Genomic DNA, 18,907 nt, shown 5'->3' with positions numbered 1-18,907 from the left:
CAGAGTACCCACTAGGCCACTACGCAGGTGTACTATCCCTGCATTGATAGTACAGCGATGGTTCTAGAGAACAGTAGTACCGTCCACATCCAACTGTAGCTCCTTGGGCCTGAGATTCAAGAGTTCAAAACTGGTGCACTATAATAGAAGTACAGTACATAGCACTAGTAGTACCCTCACACTACTAGTTGAGAAAGTAGTACTAGTACTGCTACAGTACGAGTACGTACTCCTCCGTCATGTAATGTAAGACATTTTTTGACACTAGTTGACGTGTACAAAAAATAGCAAAAACATACCCAAAATTTCTTAATCCACACCAAAAACTACTACTGTAGCTTACTACGCTCTACAGTTGGAAGGGACGAGGCCTTGCGGTTACTACGCTCTTATCTCCTCCTCGCCAGTTCCCCTCCCCCCAAAGAGAAGGAAGTTTGTCGCTGCTCCCATGGATTCGCCAGGCGGTTCTCCTCCTCGTCGGGGCTGGGAGACCTTGGACAATGATCCTCTGGGAGAAATCACACGCCGCTCCGACGTCCTCACCGCCACAAGACTCGGTGCTTCCTGCACCAACTATTTCAAGACGGTGCTTAAAATGGCTTGGGAAAAGGCCATGCTTGTTGGTCTTTCATGTGTCCTCGTGGAGAAGGTTCTTCTATGGGACAATCCTTCAAACAGTCCACCGCTCCCTGGCCATGGTTGCACGTTGACTCCGCTAGAGTTGCTGATGTTGAGAGGTAGTCGGATTTTGTCCGATGAGCAGGTCAGTAATGGAGTTTGATCATGTAGTACTTAGTTATTCCATTTCCATCCCGTAATTTCTCCACTGCCCACCGTCTTATATATAGGTCTGGGTCGGTGCCAACGAAGATTGGCTTGCATACCTCCAGCCGGATACCACCATCATTTTGCACAACATCCACAGCAGTGCGGCCATTCCGGTAGACCCCTTCTCCACCATTGGGATCGGCCTTTCGTACTGGCTGGGCTTGAATACGTATGATGATGCCTACATGAGATTGAAGAAGATAGCAATTGCGGACCCGCCGACAAAGAGATGCGACTATGACGATTACTATCTCATCGCGGTGTTTGACATAAGGATTGACATCAATGCAAGAAGCAGTAATGGCAGAGGCTGGCGCATGTTGGCGACGGCAGATTTGTACCCCTACACGTTCGAAGACGCCGTGCGCCATCTAGGCTGCATCTTTGCGGTGACAAGCCAGGGGACTTGTTTCATCTGGTTTCCATACTACGGTACGGGAGATTACAAACGGAATGCACAAACCATCATTTGCATCCCTAACGGTACTCCATTATTTTGCAGGGACCAGTCATCCCGCGATCAAAATAAGATCGCCGGTCCTGCATGTGCATTTGCATCCGCGATTCGATCTAACCTGGAACGTTGTAGGTGACTTTGGCATATTGGGATCAACTATCTTAGCAGTCGTTGCCCATGGTACCACTGATGTGCAACATGGTCACACAATCTACCACGATCGGACCGTCACCATCTACCCAGGTATTCCATTTTCTAACCCTCTCGCCTTCTCTTTCATTGTTGTACTAGTAGGAGTACTTTTTACCTTGGAGGACGCTTATAACTAGCTAGGCCCTTGAATACATGAACCCACTAGCTGCCACCATTTTTGTTTTTCCATTTCTTACTATCTCATCCATGTAGACAGCAATGGCTATATATAATAAGCCGGTTATTTTAGTTCCTCTATACCGAAGTAGTACTATTTGCTGCACAGTATTACTGACCGCCATATTTGAGCACAACATTATTATGCATGGACCTTGACTATGTACGTCACCATGTGTCCAGATCTGAGATACCGCATGTACCAGATGAACGGCACCGAGTTCGACCCCCGTGATGCTATGTGGGTGCCGAGGAACAGTCTTGGAGAGTACTCGCTTTTCATTGGGGACAGCTACCCCATTCTGAAGTGGATGCCACCTTCCGTGCACGACACGGAAGGCCTGCCGTTCATGAAGCATGGTTGTGTCTTCAGTGCACACCGCCGGATGAACGAAATGCTGGGACACGCTAACCCTGATTTATGCCGCTTCAGCTTGGATGAGTCTCCATCGTGTGTAACCGGACTAGAAAGCTGCGACAATGATTCCCGTTTCCCACTGCTATGGATCGTGCCATCCATGAAGAACACCTGGGACTGGAACCTGGAGGAGGACATGTAGCCCATCTATAACGTGTAAGTGGAGTACGGTAAATTGTGAATGGTAGCGCTGTGAATATATGTAGACTAGTCGTGCACAAATTTATCACATGAATTGGAGATGAACTTGTGTGGCATACTGGCATTTGTCCTTTAGAATTTATTACTAGTAAATGTGTTATTTGTACGTGCAACTTGTGTGGTTGTTGCACGGGCTCCAACACGCTCTTTGAGAAAAAAAAAGGTGGCACGGCTTTGGATATACGTGACGTGGCGACATCATACAGTAGTTTCGTTCGATATAGTTGTAGTACGCTCCTACTAGGACAACAACTCCTATAAAACCTTGCGCTTGGCTCTTTGCCTCTTTGGAAGGTTCAATAGTTCATACTCATGTGAACCTTGCACTTGGCTCTTCGCCTCTTCGGAAGGTCCAACAATGATGATACTACAGTACACATTATGCTTCTGGCAATCTGACATTGATTGAACTGCTGAACGTCCACCGTGAGGGTGAGGGCGAGGGAGAGGGAGAGGGAGAGGGCGCTGTAGTCAAAACCCTCTCCTCGTCCTGCGAACCACCATGCGCGTGGGCGAGGGAGAGGCGTAGTAAGCAAGATTCTCCTCCTTCGGCGAGTTGATGGGACACATCAAAGCAGTACTAGTACTAGTCCATACTGCATCCTTTCTGGTTAATATGGCTTAATTTGAAACGAGAAAATACACTAGCGGTCAACGTATGTAACAATACGCTCTTTACGGTCACTATATATAGTTTTGCAGTGATTATACGATTACTAGCTCATCGTAGAGCACCGTATTGCACCCTACTGACCGGCCACATAGTCGACGTGGCACTTTGTTGACTAGTTAAATTGTCACCTGGTTTCTGGGTCCCACCTTTCAGTTGGCAGAGCAAAGAAATCAGCTAAAAAACAAAGAGTGTATTACATCTACACTTACGATGCATTTAGCCTTTAATCTAAATCGATATTGATTGACTAATGCACCAACTTGTGCTGTAGGTATAGGCTACATGTCTATCCTTAATTACAACATGCAACGACCTTCATTTAATCTTCTTCTCTCAATGGCCGCATGCACACATAAGTCTGCTACTTTTGGGCGGTAATTATACCCTGGTCAATGTGTAAATCTCTAAATGTACAGTCTTTCACGGACGTAGGGAGTAGGTTGAGCACTTGAGCATGAGCGTGTGTGTTGCGTCGTGTGCTGTGTGCCGCATGGGTGCGTGAGTGTTGTGTGTGTCCATGTGTACGTGTGAGTGTTGCATGTTGCATGCATGCATGCATGCATGCATGGGGCTTACTCCCTCCCATTGACATGTTCATATTTCAAGCTTCCTCTATTCCCTCCATATGGTGATACTCCCTCTGTTCCCAAATACGGAGTAAAATCCTCCCTCTGTTCCCAAATACAGAGTATTTGTCTTTCTAGAGATTTCAACAAGTGACTACGTACGGAGCAAAATGAGTGAAGTGAGCATAGAGACATAGGGATAATGTAGAAAGGAAGTCTTCGCGATCCATTATTCCCCATCTCAGTCAGAGAGAACTATTCAACTAGTCTTCACAGTGAAGTGACAATACATGCAGCAGCAGATGGGACACTTAATTAATAAGCTGAACCGGCGTGTTGGTGCTACTAAATCAGCCTTACCCAGTACTGCCATCATGTTTGCTAGTAGAGCATGCTTCTGTCCTCCATTAACTGACATATGGTCCCTCTTGTGGTAGACCCACATGTCATCGGTGTAACTATTTACACTCCGAAGGACGGTATATCCTGGTAGTAGTAGTAGAATTGAGATTTAATGCACTTTCTTCATCGTCTTCCACTCTTCTTCCTCCTCTCTTCTTCTTCCTCCTTTCTTCCCCATCATCGATTGCACACCATTTCCCCCCGCTCACTGCTCGCCCGCCCACGCTATCTTCCGTGGTAGCTCGCGCGTACCATATCCCCGTGCTCACTGCTCGGCCACGCGAGGAGAAGCTTCTTCGCTCGCCCGCCCAAACCCACTTCCCCGCTGGCTCGCAGGCACCGAAAACCCCAATGGCAGAACCGACTGACACGCAGAGCCGTGAATGGAATTTCCTCTGCGATGTTCTCTTGGAGCAGATATGTAATTGTATGGACCTACTCAGCACCGTCGGTCTAGCCGCATGCTCGGTGTCTTTTTACCGTCTACTCATCTGCAACCGGCCGACTCTTTTCAACACACCTTGCTTGGTGATGCCTGATCCTCTCAGGTGGCCCAGACACCGACTTGACGATCCTACGGAGGTTGCCATGATGCCCCTCGACATTCTACCACTATCGTCCACCTGTCCTTCATGCGCGGCCACTACTGGGCGGGCATGAAGGCCAACTGGATCGTCCTCATCCACCAATCCGGTAGTCCATGGCGTCTCATGGATATCTACACCCAGCGAGAGATCACCCTTCCATCTTTGGATACAGCCACCATCGACCCTCGCGGCCCGCCGGACACTCCTGCCTACTACGCAGAAGATGCGTCGAGCTTTTGGCTTGACCTTTGTTTGCTGAAGGTTGTAATCTGCGAAGTGCCCACACCATCAGAAGACCACATGGATTACAAGCTCATTCCCGTGTTCAACATGGGATTAGTCTATCTGGAATTCGGTCACCATACATGGTTATGGCTCATCGTCGATCCTCTTTACCCAACACTTCTGTCTGATGCTATAGTGCACGATGGCATCGTTTATGTGGTCGACGCACAGATTGGCTGCCTATACTGGTGGAATCTATCGTCGTGTAATTGTTCTATCTCATCTCATCTTTACCTTAAGAATACGACTGCCTGTTCATTGTTACAAATTTAGAATATATAGTATGTCTATAACCACATCATTGCTATATGTTCCTCTTATTTCCTAGATTTTTATGACCACACATGTTATTGTTAGAGTTGATATGAGAACAATTGGTATCTAATGATTATTAGAATAGATATTATGAGTATAACCTCATGATTCCTATATGTTACTCTCATTTCTAGGATTTTTATAACAACGCATGTTATTGCTTAGAGTTGATATGATAACTGTAGTAAGTGCCATGGTAGAATATGAGTAGGCCCTGTCATATCTGTTTTCCTCTCATTGTTACATGATATTTGAACCATGATATATTGCTAGAATATGAAAGCCATTAATCCTCCTTTTCTAAAATAAAATAAAATAAAATAATATGAAAGCCGTTGGCTTATTTTTTTAACTTGGGGTATGATTATGACCACGACATTGCAATTCTTTGTCTATGATATGTTCACTGTTATAATAATCTTAATTCCACACATACTCTGAACATGATTGTTTATTTTTGTCCTTTTGGTCTCCAATTTGAATTGTTGCAGCAGACGCAAATGCACTGGCCTTCATCATTCCAGGACCTCGAATCATACCAGCCGATGGGTGGTGGTTTGTCGCTCGTTCAGCTGACGGTGGTCATTTGATGCTCATTTGCATGTACCAAATTGACCAAACCATTTCATCAAACCACATGCAATACAATGCCTGGGGCGTTTGTGACATTGATGGCTATGGCTGCTTCGTGTTCAAAAAAGATACCTGCTCCGTTGGGCCAGGCGTATTCAATTGGAGGCGGGTTTACAGCCTCGTCAACCACTCCATGTTCCCTGGGCTCAATTATGCGATCATCCAACCAATCATCGATCATATCACCGGCGATGATTACCGTGCTATGCAACTTCCATTCGCCAGGGGGGCTGTGTTTACACATCATACCATGGGTTTCATGAATCACCATATCCAGAGATTCGTCAACATAGCTTGTTGCCAGATAATCTTCACTGTGTGAAAGGCATCAAGCTTACATGCGATGGATGGCTTGTGCAAACCCGACATGCGGCGATGTGGTTCATGCCAACAGCAAATATGCACAACTTCATTCATACTGATATGTAGACTGAGCCATGTATTCTGCTGCTGTAGCACGACCCTCATTTGTTGGATATTATGTAATGTTGTTAGTTTGAAGCCCTCCTCTGGTTTGAAGGATAGATACCTTTCTGGGATCAAGTGTGCCCTAACTCACCTGCGCAGGATGTACTGATAATGATGATGGAGATGTTCTGCAGTATATATCACTTAGGCTTCAAGTGTGTACTTGTTAGTTAAACCTATTGTTAAAATGTCACTAAATACGACTAGTAAGTAGTACAGTAGCAGTACTAGTATACTTCGGTCAAATTATTCATCATGTCCACACATTGAATTTATGTGACAACACGCTGCGCATGAGGTGACACAAGAATCTCGGCAGCGTGTTCGGGTATTCTGGACTTTAGATTTGGAGTACCACTTATCTGTCGAAATCTTTCATCATTCACTTAAAACAGTCGATTGATCATACATTGAGTACCATATAACTGGAATTAACCCATGCAAGTCGAAGAAGGATTGGCCGGTGCTGCCGGCTGGCGTCAAGTTCGATCCTATGGATCAGGAGTTGATCGAGCACCTTGAGGCCTAAGCGAGCATTTCTTCCAGTGCAATTCTAGGGCATTCAAAAGGGGCACGTGGACGCGTTGCAAGATACAGTCGGAGTGCAGCATGCACGCGATGTGGCACAACACCGGCAATACCTTGCTGGTGATTGTCAACGGCCGGAAGACTGGCAGCAAAAAGGTTCTGGTGCTGCACACCAACAAGAACTTCGACCAGTAGAGGACCAACTGGGTGATGCACCAGTACCACCTCGGGGACCTGGAGCAATACAAGGAGCAGGAGCTGGTCCTCTGCAAGATTTTCTACCAGACGAACACTAGGGCCAGGACTAAAAAGATTATAAGTTAGTTTTGTATTGGTACTTATACTACCTTGTGATCCACAAGTTGGTAATGTTGTTAAAGATCTTTTGGTATGAACTTGGCATTTGCTTCCAAACATCATGCCGAGGGTCGGCATGGATATAGAGCTGAATCATTTGTTTCGAAATGAATTTTCAGGCACCTGATTTTTATTTGATGGGTAGCATAAGCACCTGTCGTTCGAATTCCCAGTTCTCCAAATTTTTCGAAACAAGTGCATGCTCTTATTATCACGATGAGAAAACAATATCCCTGCTGCATCCCAGTTATTAGTCTTTACTTGCAGAATTCTCTCGTTTATTGGGCACGTATATTGTTTTCTCAGGTCAAGCAAGTTTCAACTGGGCTGTAGACTGCCCAGGCTTGGTTTTGTTTTTAACAGGCCCAGCCCATGACGACAACGGGGCACAAAGATCCAAGAGGTATCTACTGGCCTCTGGCCCGCCAGGGTTAGTTATATTTTGTCTTACAACATCCGCAGGCACTTTTTTTACTGAATCAAACACACAACCTAGTTCTATTTTCCCCTTGAAACACATGTCCTACATCCGTTTTCTAATCTCTACCTATAGTTTTACTAGTTCATATACACATATCATTATATTGAAAATACATAAAATTCACTTTTCATATTTACATCCTTACTTTTGTTGTTGTTTTCCCTCCGAGCGCTAATTTTTTGACCACTGGTTTTCCCTTAAACCAAATCAATTGTCTCATGTCTTATTTGCTTACAAAAACAAAACAATTTTTTTTGGCAAATCAATAAGTTCTTAAAAATGTTTATCATTTCGGGATTACAAAAGTTCGGACTCCACCGAAATATGCAAAACAAAGTTGAACTTTTTGACCGTGGTCCTGGGCAGAAAATGGGCTATAATAAATTACTTAAGAATTAGCAAATGGGCTGCAAATTATTAAAAAATAGCAAATGGGCTCTATGTTGTCTTCCATAGATTTGGAGGCTGACTTGTGGGCCTACTAAGTTCATGTGTTCACAAGGTTTATCAAAAAAGAAAGTTAGTCAACAATCGACTCTACCAGCGTCAGACCGTTAGATGTCAATCTAATGGTAATCGTGCTTCTTCAGTCTCTGATCTTCCTGCCCCAGCCGCCCAAACCAGCACCGTCGGAACCGCCTGCTCCCGCCTCCCGTGGCCGGCCGTGCTGCCGGGCAGGCCTCACGGCCCCATCATATACTCACATCCCTGGCCTGTCTATCCCTCTACTCACCCACACCTCCTGTTATTTTCCGGCGATGGTAGCCGAACCAGTCAACCCTCGTACTCTCCACCATGTGGGCAGCCACTCCCGTGTCTTCCCCAGCTCCGTGTCATTCCCTTCGTAGGCCTCGCCGTCGTCCACCGCCCTGGCGCTCTCGGCGCAGCGTGGTCAATGTGGTCAACGAACGACATCCATCGGAAGTGGACTGTACATGGAGAGGCTGACAGCTGGGTCCACAGCCACACATAAGGAAATGCCTCCTTATTACACGCAAAATAATGATTCCTCCACCTGACATTTGGGACCCACTAGAAGGGCCTCTGTATTTTGTGAAAAAAACATTCCCTTCGCTGACAGGTCGGACCCACCAACTATATCTTCGCACGCAAGGAAGTGCCTCCTTATTGCGCACAAAAAATGAATACCCCCTGCCAGCTGGGACCCACCATAGTGGGAGGCTGACTTGTGGGCCTACTAAGTTGACAGGGATGGAGGGCTTTGTCAAGTTTGTCAATATGAACGATTCTAGCTCCAGTGATCGTACGATGTTCATCCAACGGCCTTAGTGCTTCTTCAAACTCTGGTCTTCTTACTCCAGCCGCCCAAAGCAGCGCTGGTCGTGCCGCATGCTCCTCCCTCCCATGGCCTGTTGTGCTGCCACGGAGGCCTCACTGCTGGCCAGGCCATCCCTCCACTCACCCACACCCCCTGTATTCTGCGGTGACAACAACCTCACACCGCAGCCGAACCAGTGAACCCTCGTACTCCTCTCCGCATGGGCATCCACTGCCGCGTCTTCCCTGGATCAGCGCGGTCCCCTTCCTGGGCCTCGCCGTCGTCCACCGCCTTGGTGCTCTCAGCGCGGCGTGGTCAATGTGGTCAACGACCGACTTCCATCGTAAGAGTACTGTACGTGGAAAGGCTGACAGCTGGGTCCACGGCCACAACCCAGTTTTTTGTGATTTGCCAAGTAAGTCGCTTTGTCAGGCCTGTTGGGCTGCAAATCTTTCAAGACGAGGAGAGCTTCATTCGGCTGGCCGAGAAAATGGCCTATCAGTAATGAGAAATCGGTTGTACATTTTTAAAACACATCAAACTGGCAATTAGTTTCAAATTTCTTTTTTTCATTTCGAGATTTTAAATTGCATTGATTTTTATGCATGGACAATTTGTTGGATTTTATATTGATATACATTTATTTTTAAAATTGGTTTGAAAGTGGCTTGAAATTTTGGGATCTAAACAGTTCGGACCGCACCGAAATATGCAAAATTTTGTATAATTTTTTAACCGTGGCCACAATATGGGCTGTAATGCTAACAAAAAGAATATGGGCTCCAAAAAAAACCTTAAGAATTAGCAAATGGGCTGTAAGTTATTAGAAATAATGGCAGATGGGATGTATGATGTTTTCCACAGATTTGAGGCTTTCCTGAAAAAAGGTTGACGCACAAGCAGTGACTGTTGGATGTCCATCCAACGGCCGTCGTGCTTCTTCAATCTCTGCTCTCCCTGCCCTAGCCGCTCAAACAAGCGCCGGCGGGACTGCCTGCTCCCTCCTCCCCGTGGCCGGCTGTGCTACCGTGTATGTCTCACCCACACCTGCTGTTATTCTCTGGCGATGGCAACCGAACCAGTAAAACCTCGTATAGTCATACTCCCCACCGCGTGGGAAACAACTGCCGAGTCTTCCCTACCTTTGTGTCGTTGCCTTCCTAGGCCTCGCCGTCGTCCACCGCCCTGGTGCTCTCGGCGCAGCCTGGTCAACATGGTCGACGACCGACATGCATCTGAAGTGGACTGTACGTGGAGAGGCTGACCACTGGGTCCACGGCCGCACGCAAGGAAATGGCTCCTTATTACACGCAAAATAATGATTCCTCCACCTGACATCTGGGACCCACCGAAAGGGCCTCTGTATTTCGCGAAAAAATGTTACCGCCGCTGATAGTTTGGACCCACCAGCTATATCTTCGCATGCAAGGAAGTGCCTCATTATTACGCACAAAAAAATGAATACTCCCCGTGCTAGCTAGGACCCAGTATAGTGGCAGGCTAACTTGTGGTCCTACTAAGTTGACGGGGACGGAGGGCTTTGTCATACGATGTCCATCCAATGGCCGTAGTGCTTCTTCAACCTCTGGTCTTCTTGCTCCAGCCGCCCAAAGCAGCGCTGGTCGTGCTGCATGCTCCTCCCTCCCATGGCCTGTTGTGCTGCCACGGAGGCCTCACCGCTGGCCAGGCCATCCCTCCACTCACCCACACCCCCTGTATTCTGTGGTGACGGCAACCTCACACCGCAGCCGAACCAGTGAACCCTCGTACTCCTCTCCGCATGGGCATCCACTACTGCGTCTTCCCCGGCTCCGCGCGGTCCCCTTCCTGGGCCTTGCCGTCGTCCACTGCCTTGGTGCTCTCGGCGCGGCGTGGCCAATGTGGTCAACGACCGACTTCCATCGTAAGAGTACTGTATGTGGAGAGGCTGACAGCTGGGTCCATGGCCACAACCCAGTTTTTTTGTGGTTTGCCAAGTAAGTCGTTTGTCAGGCCTGTTGGGCTGCAAATCTTTCAAGACGAGGAGAGCTTCATTCGGCTGGCCGAGAAAATGGCCTATCAGTAATGAGAAATCGGTTGTACATTTTTAAAACACATCAAACCGGCAATTAGTCTCAAATTTCTTTTTTTCATTTTGAGATTTTAAATTGCATTGATTTTTATGCATGGACAATTTGTTGGATTTTATATTGATATACATTTATTTTTAAAATTAGTTTGAATGTGACTTGAAATTTTGGGATCTAAACAGTTCGGAACGCACCGAAATATGCAAAATTTTGTATAATTTTTTAACCGTGGCCACAATATGGGCTGTAATGCTAACAAAAAGAATATGGGCTCCAAAAAAACCTTAAGAATTAGCAAATGGGCTGTAAGTTATTAGAAATAATGGCAGATGGGATGTATGATGTTTTACACAGATTTGAGGCTTTCCTAAAAAAAGGTTGACGCACAAGCAGTGACTGTTGGATGTCCATCCAACGACCGTCGTGCTTCTTCAATCTCTGCTCTCCCTGCCCTAGCCGCTCAAACAAGCGCCGGCGGGACTGCCTGCTCCCTCCTCCCCGTGGCCGGCTGTGCTACCGTGTAGGTCTCACCCAAACCTGCTGTTATTCTCTGGTGATGGCAAACAAACCAGTAAAACCTCGTATAGTCGTACTCCCCTCCGTGTGGGAAACAACTGCCGAGTCTTCCCTCCCTTTGTGTCGTTCCCTTCCTAGGCCTCGCCGTCGTCCACCGCCCTGGTGCTCTCGGCGCGGCCTCGTCAACGTGGTCGACGACCGACATGCATCTGAAGTGGACTGTACGTGGAGAGGCTGACCACTGGGTCCACGGCCGCACGCAAGGAAATGCCTCCTTATTACACGCAAAATAATGATTCCTCCACCTGACATCTGGGACCCACTGAAAGGGCCTCTGTATTTCGCAAAAAAATGTTACCGCCGCTGACAGTTTGGACCCGCCAGCTATATCTTCCCACGCAAGGAAGTGCCTCATTATTACGAACAAAAAAATGAATACTCTCCCTGCTAGCTAGGACCCAGTATAGTGGCAGGCTAACTTGTGGTCCTACTAAGTTGACGGGGACGGAGGGCTTTGTCATACGATGTCCATCCAATGGCTGTAGTGCTTCTTCAACCTCTGGTCTTCTTGCTCCAGCCGCCCAAACCAGCGCCGGTCATGCCTCGTGTTCCTGCCTCCCGTGGCCGGCTGCGATGCGGCGGCGGCCTCACCGCCCCCTGCTACTCCCACCATTGGCTAGGCCATCCCTCTACTCACCCACATCCTCTGTTATTCTGCAGCGACGACAGCCTCACACTGCAGCGAACCAGTGAACCCTCATACTCCTCTACGTGTGGGCATCCACTGCCGCCTCTTCCCTGGCTCCGCATCGTCCCCTTCCTAGGCCTCGCCGTCGTCCATCGCCCAGGTGCTCTCGGCGTGGCGTGGTCAACGTGGTGAAGAAACGGATTTCATTGGACGTGGACTGTTCGTGGAGAGGCTGAAAGCTGGGTCCACAGCCGCAAGAAGGAAGTGCCTCCTTATTACGTGCAAAATAATTATTCCTCCACCTGACAGCGGGGACCCATCGGACGGGCCACCGTATTTCACAAAAAAACGTTTCCCCCTGACTGCTGGGACCCACCAGCTACATCTTCGCACGCAAGGAAGCGTGTCCGGGCAAAAAAAACGATTCGCCCCCCTGACTGCTAGGACCCACCAGCTACATCTCCGCAGGCAAGCAAGTGCCCGACAGTCGGGACCCACCTGGTCGAAGCGTATGTAGCGTTGTCATTCTGGTCGTGAACGTGTACGTACATACTGGTCGATGTAGAGGCGCGCACGTGTCATAGTAGAGGCGTGCACGTAGCATGTACACATACGTACATCAGCCAGTGTGCAAGAAGGAAAATACGGCCACGTACGTACATATGGGCAGTGTCTCGAATGCCTACTAGCACATACGTATGGCCAGGGCTCGTTGTAACGATCGGAAAATTAAGCTATAGTAATCTCTCTTGTTTAATGCCAAGTCATCGCAATTACTATGCTAATTGCCACTTAATTCATATCTAATGCAAATTGCAAGTGCGAAAATATTTATTCAAACTGCTAAATAAAAATGTTTGATGGGTTAAAAATATTGCATAATAATTAACTGTCAAGGAAAACTACATCACCTGATTGCTTAGTTGCGCTCTAGCATTTAAAATAGTACCAAATCAGCATTCTTAAATTCTTTTCCATTTGTGGAAAATCCAAATCAATTCAAACTCCTCCCAAACTTTTGTGACAGTGTCAGTTAATGTAATGCATTTATGTTGCCAAGTTCTACATTCTAAAAAGAGCAATTGGCGGCTCAAAATATTGCAAATAGATTCTGTAAAAGTAAAACAGAACCTTTCATTGTACTTCTCGCTTTTGATGAAACTGTAGTGTAGAAATTTATTTGGCAAAACAATAGAAGAGTATGACTCGGTAAAACTTTCGGGTTCATACGGTTTCGGGAAGGCATAGATTCAACCCATCGGGGCATCTTAGGAGCATATTCCACAAATTACAAGAATAATGAACACAAGCTCGATAGCAGAGCATGCTTGAGAAAGTAGAGGATACAATTTACCAAAGGCATTATGTATCCGAGGAAAGGCTCACAGGTTTATTGAATATGAAGGACGTTGTCGGGTAAAATCCAACAAAGGATCTAGTGGTCCATAAGGGATTTGATGTGAGCATTTGTATTGAACCAGAGGAAGAAGAATGCAAGGAGATCGGATTATAGAAACAACTGACGAACTCAAAGCTCAAATGCAAAGGAATTATGATTTCCAAATCAAGGAGTCAGAAGCAAAGGCTCTGATTAAGGATGGATAAGCTGAATAGCCTTAAGGGTACAATCGATGGCAATTTGATTGGTTGATATCCAACTCATGTTTAAAATGACGTCTAAGCCGGAAGGATGAATTTTAGGATCTAGTTGAGGATTGCAAGTATTCGCACATAATGAATCAATGGGCTCAAAATGATAGTGGCAAAGGATGCCAATAAGATTACTATACTTATGGGATTAACCATAATGCAAGCAAGCAAGAATTACAAGAGCAATAAGCTGCTAAAGATTTTCGGAATATCGAATATTATTTCGAAGACCCTTCTGAAACACATGAACAACTGGGGATGAGCGATACTCGGTAAGTGAGAGGAATTATCCCTAGGGGTATTCTTGTGGCAAGAACTGCAAGGCGGTAGGCACAAATTATTCTCGGAACAATAGTGAAAATTCTGGGGTATCTTGTAATAACAAGATCAACGGGGAATGATTGTATGAATGGCAAGTGCACGTGGTTATCCATAGGGGTTTATCGATGGAAGGGAATTGCAATAGCGATGGCACAAGTTCTCGGGATAACATCGGAGAGTATCTTCAGAATCCTTTGGCGCACCAAGCAATCATCTGGAGTGAGGGTCTCTCCGGGAGAAAGTATTTTCGAGAACCTAAAGTTATTTTTTTGCAAAATCATTTAACCCGAATAGAAGAGAGATCAGAATCCCAGAGTATAGACGAGGAATAAAAGATCATAATACCACCCAATAGCGATGCGGGCCCATGGGCCGCACAGCCAAGTTAGTAAAACAATTTTCATCGACTAGACTCAACTTAGCCAAGGAGTATAGAAGGGGGATTCCTATAGGCAGTCGGCTCTGATACCAACTTGTGACGTTCTCGATTCAATCGTACACTAATCATACACGCAAATGTGTACGATCAAGATCAAGGACTCACAGGAAGATATCACAACACAACTCTAGACACAAATTAAAATAATACAAGCTTTATATTACAAGCCAGGGGCCTTGAGGGCTCGAATACATAAGATCAAATACACAAGAGTCAGCGGAAGCAACTATATCTGAGTACAGACATAAGTTAGACAAGCATGCCTTAAGAAGGCCAGCACAAAGCATCTACAATCGAAAAGGCAAGGCCTCCTTCCTGGGAGTCTCCTAAGTACTCCTGGTCGTTGGCGGTCTTCACGTAGTAGTAGGCATCAACGGTGGCATCTGGCTCCTGGGCTCCCACATCTGGTTGCAGCAACCGAAAAGAAGAAGAAAGGGGGGAAAGGGGTAGCAAAGCAACCATGAGTACTCATCCAAAGTACTCGCAAGCAAGGATCTACACTATATATGCAACATTATCAAAGGAAGGCTGTATATGTGGACTGGGCTGCAGAAATGCCAGAATAGAGGGGAGAACCTAGCCCTATCAAAGACTAGCATCTTCTGGAAACCACCATCTTGCAGCAATAGGAGGGATTAGAGTAGCATAAAGTAAAGTAGTAGAAGTGTTATCAACCTCGGCCAGAGATCCTTTCTTGACTCCCTGCGAGAAAGCAATCCCAGAGCCATACTATCCAGTTATCATGACAATCCATTTCTCGTATCCATGTCTCATCTCAGGTATCCAGTTCTAGTTGTATCGATCGGGATACAACTCCAAGTGTCCGTTACCGTAGGACAGGATATCGATAGATGTTTTCTTCCCTGCAGGGGTGCACCAACTTACCCACCACGCTCGATTAACTCCGGCAGGACACACTTTCCTGGGTCATGCCCGGCCTCGGCCAAACAATACGCCGCAACCCGACCTAGGCTTAATTGAGAGGCCAACCTATGCATAACCTAGGTCGACCTAGGCTTAAATTCTTTTCCATTTGTGGAAAATCCAAATCAATTCAAACTCCTCCCAAACTTTTGTGACAGTGTCAGTTAATGTAATGCATTTATGTTGCCAAGTTCTACATTCTAAAAAGAGCAATTGGCGGCTCAAAATATTGCAAATAGATTCTGTAAAAGTAAAACAGAACCTTTCATTTTACTTCTCGCTTTTGATGAAACTGTAGTGTAGAAATTTATTTGGCAAAACAACAGAAGAGTATGACTCGTTAAAACTTTCGGGTTCATACGGTTTCGGGAAGGCATAGATTCAACCCATCGGGGCATCTTAGGAGCATATTCCACAAATTACAAGAATAATTAACACAAGCTCGATAGTAGAGCATGCTTGAGAAAGTAGAGGATACAATTTACCAAGCTCGATAGCAGAGCATGCTTGAGAAAGCCAACCTATGCATAACCTAGGTCGGCCTCTGAATTAAGCCTAGGTCGGGTTGCGGCGTATTGTTTGGCCGAGGCAGGGCATGACCCAGGAAAGTGTGTCCGGCCGGAGTTAATCGAGCGTGGTGGGTAAGTTGGTGCACCCCTGCAGGGAAGAAAACATCTATCGATATCCTGTCCTACGGTAACGGACACTTGGAGTTGTATCCCGATCGATACAACGAGAATTGGATACCTGAGATGAGACATGGATACGAGAAATGGATTGTGATGATAACTGGATAGTATGGCTCTGGGATTGCTTTCTCGTAGGGAGTCGAGAAAGGATCTCTGGCCGAGGTTGATAACACTTCTACTACTTTACTTTATGCTACTCTAATCCCTCCTATTGCTGCAAGATGGTGGTTTCCAGAAGATGCTAGTCTTTGATAGGACTAGGTTCTCCCCTCTATTCTGGCATTTCTGCAGCCCAGTCCACATATACAGCCTTCCTTTGATAATGTTGCATATATAGTGTAGATCCTTGCTTGCGAGTACTTTGGATGAGTACTCATGGTTGCTTTGCTACCCCTTTCCCCCCTTTCTTCTTCTTTCCAGTTGCTGCAAACAGATGTGGGAGCCCAGGAGCCACATGCCACCGTTGATGCCTACTACTACGTGAAGACCGCCAACGACCAGGAGTACTTAGGAGACTCCCAGGCAGGAGGCCTTGCCTTTTCGATCGTAGATGCTTTGTGCTGGCCTTCTTAAGGCATGCTTGTCTAACTTATGTCTGTACTCAGATATAGTTGCTTCCGCTGACTCTTGTGTATTTGATCTTATGTATTCGAGCCCTCGAGGCCCCTGGCTTGTAATATAAAGCTTGTATTATTTTAATTTGTGTCTAGAGTTGTGTTGTGATATCTTCCTGTGAGTCCTTGATCTTGATCGTACACATTTGCGTGTATGATTAGTGTACGATTGAATCAAGGGTGTCACAAGTTGGTATCAGAGCTGACTACCTATAGGAATCCCCCTTCTATACTCCTTGGCTAAGTTGAGTCTAGTCGATGAAAATTGTTTTACTAACTTGGATGTGCGGCCCATGGGCCCGCGTCGCTATTGGGTGGTATTATGATCTTTTATTCCTCGTCTATACTCTGGGATTCTGATCTCTCTTCTATTCGGGTTAAATGATTTTGCAAAAAAATAACTTTACGTTCTCGAAAATACTTTCTCCCGGAGAGAACCTCACTCCAGATGATTGCTTGGTGCGCCAAAGGATTCCGAAGATACTCTCTGATGTTATCCCAAGAACTTGTGCCATCGCTATTGCAATTCCCTTCCATCGATAAACCCCTATGGATAACCACATGCACTTGCCATTCATACAATCATTCCCCGTTGATCTTGTTATTACAGGATACCCCAGAATTTTCACTATTGTTCCGAGAATAATTTGTGCCTACCGCCTTGCAGTTCTTGCCACAAGAATACCCCTAGGGATAATTCCTCTCACTTACCGAGTATCGCTCATCCCCAGTTGTTCATGTGTTTCAGAAGGGTCTTCGAAATAATATTCGATATTCTGAAAATCTTTAGCAGCTTATTGCTCTTGTAATTCTTGCTTGCTTGCATTACGGTTAATCCCATAAGTATAGTAATCTTATTGGCATCCTTGCCACTATCATTTTGAGCCCATTGATTCATTATGTGCGAATGCTCGCAATCCTCAACTAGATCCTAGAATTCATCCTTCCGGCTCAGACGTCGTTTTAAACATGAGTTGGATATCAACCAATCAAATTGCCATCGATTGTACCCCTAAGGCTATTCAGCTTATCCATCCTTAATCAGAGCGTTTGCTTCTGATTCCTTGATTTGGAAATCATAATTCCTTTGCATTTGAGCTTTGAGTTCGTCAGTTGTTTATATAATCTGATCTCCTTGCATTCTTCTTCCTCTGGTTGAGTACAGATGCTCACATCAAATCCCTTATGGACCACTAGATCCTTTGTTGGATTTTATCCGACAACGTCCTTCATATTCAATAAACCTGTGAGCCTTTCCTCGGATACATAATGCCTTTGGTAAATTGTATTCTCTACTTTCTCAAACATGCTCTGCTATCGAGCTTGTGTTAATTATTCTTGAAATTTGTGGAATATGCTCCTAAGATGCCCCGATGGGTTGAATCTATGCCTTCCCCAAACCGTACGAACCCGAAAGTTTTACCGAGTCATACTCTTCTGTTGTTTTGCCAAATAAATTTCTACACTACAGTTTCATCAAAAGCGAGAAGTACAATGAAAGGTTATGCATTGAAGAAGTGGGCGTCGACCTTGAACCTATCATGGAAGCTTCTTGTAATAATAACTATTTCCTTGATATAATATCCTTTGGTATCGGTGAATTGATCCTTGGCAATCGTGGTTTCCACCACATGTTCTTCTTTGACCCCATTTCACGGGCAAGTTTAAGCACTTCTCTTCTGTGGATCAATACACCAGTCCAACCTTTACTTTGATCTTCCGTCGAGTATTACACCCTGGTACCTCGATAATATCAAGAACTACATAACCTCTTATGAGTTATTCGTCAAGTACTACATTCTCACTGATTCCAATATTTCACGGGCTCTAAGTTATTAAACACTCAAAGACCGATAACTGAACCGAGTCCACACTACGGTTCAACAACTATTATAAATCTTCTTTGCTTACGAGTTTGTACCCGATCACGTCCTTCCTACCCTATTTGGCTATATCATTATTGTGATGATTTTAACTGTGCTACCTGGTCCTTATTCTCGGAGCACAACTTTCGACAATGAAATAAGCTTATGTCGATCTTCCTCATCATACCATTTCTCCTTAAACAACGAGCTTGGTTTCGAGTTTGTGTCATACCCTTGGTTTCAATAACCTTTTGCTTCATCATTCCTTTGGCTTGATGTCATCGC

This window comes from Triticum urartu, chromosome 2 (assembly GCF_003073215.2).
Source record: "Triticum urartu cultivar G1812 chromosome 2, Tu2.1, whole genome shotgun sequence".
NCBI classification, from domain to species: Eukaryota; Viridiplantae; Streptophyta; class Magnoliopsida; order Poales; family Poaceae; genus Triticum; species Triticum urartu.
This window is presented reverse-complemented; position numbering follows the sequence as displayed.